The following is an 8403-nucleotide window of genomic DNA, read 5'->3' as shown; positions in this document are numbered from 1 at the left end:
GCAAACCCCACATCCCCCCATCACACACCCACCATATGATAAGAAAACCAAAAGCAAACATTAAGACACAGAAATTTAGGATTTATTTATTATGATGCTAGAGACAATGGTAAGCTTCCAAATTTCTTTAACATTGTAAATATAACAATAAAACATCACTCAGCTGATCAATTCCCCCACGTGTTCTAACTGCGGAAGAATGTAAATTTTGGGGTATTTTAAAAAGTGAATCTGGGATGCTGCTTCAGCGGGCTAGATGACACTAGGGGCTAGTGTCCCCAGATACCAAGTGCCTGGGCCTCCGAAGTTCCTGATGGCAAGTAGCCCTGAGCTGCTTGCCAGGGCAGGTTTTTATACTGCTGGGGCCAGCACACGTGCTGGCCCCAAGCTTTAGCTCCCCCTGGAGGCAGATCCCGGAGGAGCCAGGCAGGCTTATTTGAGCAAGTGGCACAATTTGCTCCACAACAAAGTGCATGTCTGGCCACGTGCTCTGAGAGAAACAGCCTTAGCTCAGATTTGTACCTTTTCTATTTGAACTGCTGCAAGCGTACGTGCTTGCATGTGTGGATGCACCCACAGTGACTGTGAAACAGCTATGTAGGCATACTTAAAGTAATTTATATCATAAAAAAGTCTTAAGAGTCCACATTTGTTTGAATTTAATATGTACTTTTTCAGAAAAAGAAATGGTTAAGAATATGTTTCAACAGGATTGCAGAGTAATTCATATATAATCCATACTACTGATAAAGATTTTGTGCAATCCTGTTTTTTCTGAACTCCTCATATTGCAAATGTTACTGCTGAACCATTTACACAAGATTACAAGCTCTATTTATATCAGGAAGTCTCAGTAAGATGTTTGTTAAATATGACTCATGAAAAGGAATTTAATAATTATTATGGTGAATCATGAGTCTACCATCATTTGATAGGTTTTGTTATACAAATGTTACATTTCAGAGAGGTGATCCGTGTCTGTATTTGATCTTTGATACCAGTAAGGATCAGCATCAGTAATTCTTTAATATAAAAGAAAAATGTAATCAAAATGACTTTCTCAGTTACTGTGCAATCTGTCTACCCTATCTAGCTATTATACAATGCCTCACTGCTTCTCTTCAGATCACACATTCAAATCTTGTCAGTTGCTAGTTCATAGCATCTCCAAAAAACAGACTTCACTCTCTACCCACATCTTCAAAACTCTCATCCAGGCCATTGTCAATGGTAAAAAGCAAATAGAACATTCTCCTTAGACTTTACCAATCTCCATCTCAGCTCAACTCTAATGACCGACTCCAACTCGTGGGCAGGCACTCTAATCATGCTACTTCTCCCTTTTAGATCCCTCAAGCAGGTCCGTCTTTGCCATTAAATAAACCTCATGTCCTAAACTTTAAGTTCCCTCAAGATCTTTTCTAGCTGATCAAACGACACTCTGCCTCCCCCACTCTTACTGGGATCTATTGCCTAGTGGCCTATTTTTCTATAGCACATGTATGTTTGTCAGTGTTGGACTTTTAAGTAAGGTCCAATGCTGAAGGTTTGGAAATCCCTTTCCAAACCTGTCTGTACACCCTTCAAATCTTTGTTTTCCTTCAAATCTTCCCTCAACAACCAGCTCTAAAGAGGCATCTATATTAAACTGCAACCTGAAAGTGTCTTGGCATGGACTACTACCCCCAGTGTCCTCTCGTTTATTTCGGTCTTTAAAAAAACACCTGCTTCATTTTTCCTCTTTCTTTTTCCCTTGCCCGTATGTTAAGCATGGGGGGCCTCTACTTGCCAGAAGCAGTAGCTTTAATAGCTTCTTTATCCATAAGCATTAGGGCCTAGTCCATTTATTTTTTGCTTCATCTATTTCATATCAATGAGGATTAACACTATTCTTGTCACCATAGGATTCAAGTGACCCACCATTATTAGCAGATCTTTTATTAGAGCTATGCAGAGGATAAAAATTACATTTTGTGAAATGTTAAGGATTCTAAAATATTGGTTCATTTCTAAACAGAATGAATTCTAAAAATTGTGAAAGTCTCCACAAAGATTTTGTTTAAAAAGGCTTTGGATTAACTGAAGTGTTTCATTCACCCTTTTGGTTGTTTATGAAACAGAAACTAATTTCCAAACATTCTTTCAAAAAATGTCAAAATAAGACAATTTAATTTAACCTTGTCAGAACTCTCTCCTATTTTTCTCCAAAATATTTTCACAAGATCAACACAATTTGCACTAAGCACTGTGATTTCATGGCAGTGCATCTTCTGAATAAAAAAGATTCCACTGTAAGTCTTCCATCTAACCCTATTTTTCATCGTTACAACATAACAGAAGGAAAGAAGCTCAAGATGTGGAGCCAAGAAAGGATATATATTAGCAAACTATCCAACCACACACCTATAGCTGAACTACGCAGTAAAACCAGATGTCCATTCTCAGTTCTATAATCCATAAAACCGGCCTCCCTGCCTATTTTTTTTTAGTGCACATAGCTTTTCATGGAACACCACAGTCTAAAATCTAGTCCTTGGTAACCGATATAGGTTACTTTAAAATTTTAAAACTAAGGCACACTGACACTTCATTGGGTTAACCTTTAACATTAACCCAATGTTAACTCCTATTAGCAAAGCCTCAGAGCTCAGCCCCTAATACAATGCATCTCAGTGATGCACTCAAACCTTTTATACCACTGGACAGGAGCTAAGACAACCCATTTGATCTGTGACAAGAGTGACAGAACAGTCTCTTTGCTGAGTTCTATGAAGTACCATTGAGCTGAAGCAGAGAGGCCTTGAGGCCTTGGAAATGTATTGCTCTCTCTTCTCTGTGCTTGAGAAGCTTATTATTTAAAATGATACTAAGAACAATATAATGCATATGAAAATAATACTAAGGGGAAATCTCCTGTATCTTCTTTACAAAATCTCATTTCCCAAGTCTTTCAACAATGTTCATTAATACTGTTAAGAAATCCAGTTTTTCTCCCAAAAGTTATGTAAACCTACTGACAATGGATCCTGTTCCTTCTAAGCATTGCCTGCCAACATTTAAACAAAACATATTAATTAGGAAATTAATAAACTCCTTGCTGTAATACATGAAACGACTTTAATCACCAACTGCATGGCAACCATTACACCAATAATTGTAAGGGGGAATTGTGTGCACACACTACTCCTGACCTACATGAATTCAACAGATGTCATGTACATACACATTTTTCAAGAGTGGATTTGGAGAAACCTGACATTCACCTATATAACTGACAAAGTCCTTTCAAGATTATGCATTGTAGAGCAGTATACACAGTAGAAACAAGGAACAGCTAAAAATTTAAGCTTTAAGAACCAAAAACCTCAGCCACAGACTTCAAAATAACTGAGAACTGACCAAAATAAGGCCTCGTGCATCGATGTTCCATACTGCAAGTGGCACAGATTATACCATAACACTCAGGTCAGGAACTGAACATAACAGACAGAAAACAGACTGTGTCCCACAGATAAATGGGAGCCTAGCTGACTTGCATAACAATAGCAAGATTTTGTACACAATTTGCAACTTCAAAGCTAGCCAACATAAAGGCCTGAATTAAGCAGTAATTTGAGACAAACAACAACAAAATTCAATCTTCATTTTGCACAATATAGGTCATAAAGCAAACAGGAGAGAAAGCAGCAACTCCTCAAAGTACTGTTACAACCAGCCAGCACTGGAATGACCCAAAATAAGCCAGAGTTCTGGCAGCAAGAAAGGTAAAAAATTAGAAGTATTAAAAGTAAAACAGGACAGATCTGTTGTTTGTAAAAAGAGGGTAATGTAGGTGAAGTGCATACACAGTTGGTCCAATAAAAGAGACCACCCTAAGAAATCCTTGCCTCTCTCCTGAAGTGCATAAACTCATGACCAAAGAGAATGCACACATTCCTGAAAAAAGAAATAGGATCCAAACATAACCTTTTAAAAGCAATAGCAAATGATGGAACCAGAGCATTAAAACCAAGAAATATCACTTCACATTTCAAAATACTCTCGCTCACTATACCTGAAACTTTGCACAACTCCAGGCTAATCCAAACCCTCCAAGGCTTCCCTCTGACAAAGCTCCCTTCTTATTCCCCCTATTTTGTCATCTCTATCCACACTATTCCATATAAATAGACTTACAAGCTTCAAGAAACTTCTCAAATTCACGTACTCCATGATGCTTTCAAGACTGACCGGGCTGTGACACTGCATTATATTCTGTTATTATGACTGCTTTATACTTGTACTTTTACGTTATAAACCTTCCCAATCAGGGATGGGCAAAATAAGGCCAGGGGGCAAGTCCAACCTGGCAAGGCATTTTGGGGGGCTACTCAGCCCAGGTATGAGGGGCAGCTCAGGTCATAGCACAGGGGGCTGGGATGGTGTGGCAGCCAGACTCCATTTCCCAGCAGCCCCTGCAGCAGTGGCTCCTGGCTGCTGGACCTGGTCCTGCTGCCTGGGCACTCCAGCCTGTCCCCCCAGCACCCACCACCAGAGGCGCTGAACAGAGCAGATGGGCACGGTCTCCATGCAGACCATCTGGGACCCTCATGGGCAGGGTATGTGACTAGGCAGATGGGATGGGGGCACAGGCAGGCAGGGAGCAGCATCCAGGATCAGGACAGGAGGGGTGGGGCCGGGATTACAGGGTAGTGACAGAAGGGGGCTGGGGCCCGGCAGAGTCGTGATCTGCTCCTCACATGCCCTTGCCCGCAGAAACAGTGGCCGTTGCAGAGACGTACAGAGACCGGATCATGAGTCTGCCCCAGGCGCCAGCCCCAGCCCCATGATCCTAACCCTAGCCCTGGTCCTGCCTGCCCATCCTGTTCCCAGATACCATTCCCTGCCCACAGCCCCATCCCATCCACCCAGCCAAACACAGGGCCACTTAGGAAGTTTTAGTGAGCTGCTGCAGGTGAGGGGGTGCTGACGCAGCATGGCAGGTGTGGGGAGTGTTGACCTGGCCTGTGACAGCTCTCTAAAACTCCCTAAGTGGCCCTCCGGCCAAAATAACTGCTCACCCCTGAACTATATCCACAAAGAGACTTGCATACCTAACTGCCAGTCCTGTATCTGACATACGGCTTATAACAGTAAGGCAAATTACCAAATCACGTGTTCTACCCTAGAACAGAGGTTCTCAACTTCTCATACCAGGACCCATTTCCCAAGATTGATGGCTTGTCCCAACCCACACTACCCTGGCACTGCCAGTGCCCGACCCATAGTCCTCTCCCTCACCTCCCGGGGCCCTGTTGGTGCCCCTCAACCCCAAGCCACAGCTCCCTGACCTTGCTACACCCCCAAGCCTACTGCTGCCCCTCACCCCCAAGCCACAGCTCCCTGGCCCCCAGGGCCACGTTGGTGTCCCTCACTCCTGATCCACAGTCCCCTCCTCCCAGCCCTGCCAGAGGGGGCCCCCAGCTGCCCCAATCCTGTTTGGGCCAGAGTACAAGCAACAAGTTGGGGCCCCCGCTTGTATGCATTCTGGCCCCATGCTGCTGGCCCAGACACACTGCAAAGGACCATCCCCACCTCCTTCCCCACTTGAAGGGCCAAGCATCTTCTCCTGACACTCCCCCTGCCCTGGCACAGCCCTGTACCAGGCCACTATCCCCAGCACTGGCAGGCAGGCAGGCAGGGCAGGCAGGCACGCGCACACACACACACACACACACACACAGATGTCCCCCTGACTCCACAGAGTCCTCTGGATGTCCATCCCCTCACTCCCCATACTTACCTGTGTCCAGCGGCTGGGGCTGTTCCCATGACCTGGCCTTGCTCTATGCTGGCTATGTGCATCTCTTCACACAGGCGCACATGCGCTCGCTGCCTCCAATTATCCCAAGCAGCAGCTTGCAGGCTAGAATGCTGCCAGCCTGCAAGAGGAAACCTGTGCTTTCATGGGTTTTTTTGGGAACACGCTCACAACCCTTTCAAATATTCCTGTGACTCATTTTTGGGTTATGATTCACTGGTTGATAAATGCTGCTCTATAAGATCACGTGTACTGGACCACAATCAATTTTCATTTGGTTCACAATTCAAATTCTGTGAAAACCAAGGCCAAAAGCAACCACTCCATAATGTTATCAAGTGTTTCAAAAGAGAAAACTTAAGGGGGAAAAAACCCCACATTACTGTGCTACATCTAAAACCCAGAACTAAAGCCCTTTCAACACGTCACATGTATTACACAATTAATGAGTTAACTGTACAATTAATTTAGACCAGCTACACCTGCAAAGTATCTATCGTGCTGCAAAAACAGCCACCCAGCTATGAAGTCAAAGCTAGAAAATGTATAACAACTTTAGAACTGGTCTAATACTCCTCACAGGTAGTTGGGTAGTCTTGTTTATGATAGATTTCCAGTGTCCATTCATTATCAAAGACAAGAATACCTGTGGGGGGACACATTTCTCACAAGAAAACCACTCTCCTCTCAGCTCTAATCCTCATTTACAATTTACAAAAAACTTTTCACAGACAAGCCTACGAACTTGACTTCATCAACCTGCTGGATACAAAAAGTCATGGACTAAAATTAAACATTGGATTCATGACACATTATAACATGCCTAACATATGACTTTCCAGTACCTCTCTGCTATTTACCAGCTACATTCATTCCCCCCTAACCCCAGCCTGTCTCTCACCCACTGACTCCTCAACTTACATCTTCACTGACTGTCTGTCTTGCATACATACCAGCCCAGCCTCTGGCTTTTTTACTATTCACTCCCTCCAGGAAGAGCACACACCCACTGGTGATGCATAGTGGGTACACACGTGCACCCCAAGATTGGCTGTGCCCTGTCTGAAATACCAGCTGCACATCTGGATTTGCTGCTGGGCAACCCGGACGCAGGCTTCTGCAGCAGAGGGAGGGGCACACTGGGCTTGCAGCTGGCCTTGCAGCCAGCCCAAGCAAGTAGGTAGGGTTTCTTCTTTGGAAGCAGAGGAGGTGGAAATCAAGACCCCCACAGTGCAGGAGGGCTAGGGCTAGGGATAGGGATAGAGATAGGAATAGGGACAGGGGTGAATAATTCGCCCCTGCCCCACTCCCTGCTGCACTGTGGGGATTGCCTCTCAACCCGGCCCAGCCAGGGCCCCATTCATCATGAATGGGGCCCCAGCCAGGCTGGGTAATGGGGCAATTGGAGCCCGGCATCTCCTGCACCTTGCTGTAGCCTTTGAAAGCAGCATGGCACCCTATGTGTGAAGTAAGGCACATGGCGCTGTGCTGCAGCACTTTCAAAGGCTGCAGTAAGGCATGGAGGCACGGAGCAGGCAGAGCCCAGCTTGCCTCGCAACTGCAGCCCTCCCTTGCCCCGTGCAAGATTGGGGGGGGGCATCTGTCCCCCTTGTCTCCCCAGAGCCATGACTCTGCAGGAGCCACTGGGGACAACTTAGGTGGAGTGCAGTTGGGGTCCCAGGGACTCTGCCTCCTCTGTGCTAGAGGCACAACCAAGGCTGGCCTCGCTCCAGCTCCAAGCTCTCCCAGGCAGTGTGGGGAGGCCGCCCAGTGGGCTTGGGGACAGTGGACGCCAGCACCAGGCAATGACCCCTGGTGAAAGGAAAGTGCCAGCACTAGCCTCACTCCCTCCCACACATGAGTCCTTATCCCTCCACCCACCCCTTCCCCAATGACTTTTGCATGTACTCAGCCCCCCACCCGCTCAATTTTTTTTCTCCCCTCTGCTCCCAGCTCCCCTAACCCCAATCGGCCACTGAGGGGTCAGCAATCAGCCACTGGCAACCCCCGCAGTATTAGAAGGCACCAGTTGCCCATGCACCAACTGCAGATTTAAACCCATCTTCATTTACTGTCTGTCTTGCCTGCATACCAGCCTCTGGCTCCTCTACCATTCCTTCCATCCAGGAAGAGTGCACACACCAACTGCAGATGCTTCCTCAACCTGATGAAGGGTTTTTAAACCTAAAAGCTTGCTAAGAATTTTTTTTCCAACTATTTGAGTTGGTCTAATAAAATATATAAGATTTACCCAAACAAACTTGTCTGCTTATGTCCTTAGACCAACACGGCTACAACCTGTACCCCTATATTCAAGTCAGAAAGAGCATAATGCCAATAGCCGACATATGAAAAATACAATTCAATTAAATCCAAAACTGAATTTAAAACAGAAGCAAATCCTAATTGAAAATAAACTGTGCTCAGAACCCAGTACCCCAAGACCCAACCAGACACTAAGACCTAGTGTTCACCTCTTACACCGGGCCTTAGTGCTAGCCCCTTCAGCAAAACCCACGAGTGAAAACGCGGTGTAGAAACCAAACAGGAGCAGAATGGGCAGCAAGAATTCACATGTAGCTCCCTTTTTTGTACTGCCCCCC

General features: G+C 45.5%; 1 protein-coding gene across 1 annotated transcript in view; it reads right to left on the bottom strand.

Annotated features, from left to right (window-relative positions):
* Nucleotides 1-8403, bottom strand: part of TBC1D19 (TBC1 domain family member 19) — a 104900-nt gene that overhangs the window by 95860 nt on the left and 637 nt on the right. The window lies entirely within an intron of this gene.

This window comes from Crocodylus porosus, unplaced genomic scaffold (genome assembly GCF_001723895.1).
Source record: "Crocodylus porosus isolate Cpor-Errol unplaced genomic scaffold, CroPor_comp1, whole genome shotgun sequence".
NCBI classification, from domain to species: Eukaryota; Metazoa; Chordata; order Crocodylia; family Crocodylidae; genus Crocodylus; species Crocodylus porosus.
This window is presented reverse-complemented; position numbering and strand designations above follow the sequence as displayed.